The following is a 1247-nucleotide window of genomic DNA, read 5'->3' on the forward strand; positions in this document are numbered from 1 at the left end:
GGACTGCTGATGCTGTTGGATTCTGACCTCCCTGCACTCAAAATGGATTTTCTGGAGCTACAGAACTTTAAATGGAGCCCTCTCAATGTAGTTGGAAAGTAGACATCCAGAGCTTTCCAGCAATATATAATAGTCCATACTTTATTCGAGATTAGACGACGTAAACTGGCACTCAAACGCCAGAAACACGTCACGAACCAGAGTTGAACGCTAAAAACACGTTACAACTTGGCGTTCAACTCCAAAAGAAGCCTCAGCTCGTGTAAAGATCAAGCTCAGCCCAAACACACACCAAGTGGGCCTTGGAAGTGGATTTCTGCATCAATTACTTACTTCTGTAACCCTAGTAGCTAGTCTAGTATAAATAGGACTTTTTACTATCATATTAGACATCCTGGATGGTATTTTGGATCCGGTGATCACGTTTTGGGGGCTGGCCATTCAGCCATGCCTGGTCCACCACTTATGTATTTTCAACGGTGGAGTTTCTACACACCATAGATTAAGGGTGTGGAGCTCTGCTGTACCTCAAGTTTTAATGCAATTACTATTATTTTCTATTCAATTCAATTTATTCCTGTTCTAAGATACAATTCATACTTCAACCTGATGGATGTGATGATCCATGACACTCATCATCATCCATCCTTATGAACGCGTGCCTGACAACCACTTCCGTTCGACAAGCAAGAGCTAGGATGCGTATCTCTTGGATTCCTGATGCACGACTCATGGTTGCCCCTCGCCTGATGGTGGACGAAATTGTGATAAAAGAGTTCCAGGCATTGTTAGAGAAGCTCACAACTCCGTTCAACTTAACCAGCAAGTGTACTGGGTCATCCAAGTAATACCTTACGTGAGTAAGGGTCGATCCCACAGAGATTGTTGGTATGAAGCAAGCTATGGTCACCTTGTAAATCTCAGTTAGGCAGATTAAATGGTTATGGGTTTCGAAAATTAATAATAAGTAGAAAATAAAAAGGGATAGAAATACTTATGTAAATTAATAGTGGGAATTTCAAATAAGCGTATGGAGATGCTGTGCTCCTTTCGAATCTCTACTTTCTTCTTACATTCATCCAATCCTTCTTATTCCTTTCCATGGCAAGCTGTATGTAGGGCATCACCATCATCAATGGCTACTTTTAATCCTCTCGGGAAAATGGTCCTATGCGCTGTCACTGCACGGCTAATCGTCTGGAGGCATCACCCTTGTTGATAGCTACATCCCATCCTCTCAGTGAAAA

Source organism: Arachis duranensis, chromosome 9, assembly GCF_000817695.3.
Source record: "Arachis duranensis cultivar V14167 chromosome 9, aradu.V14167.gnm2.J7QH, whole genome shotgun sequence".
NCBI lineage: Eukaryota > Viridiplantae > Streptophyta > Magnoliopsida > Fabales > Fabaceae > Arachis > Arachis duranensis.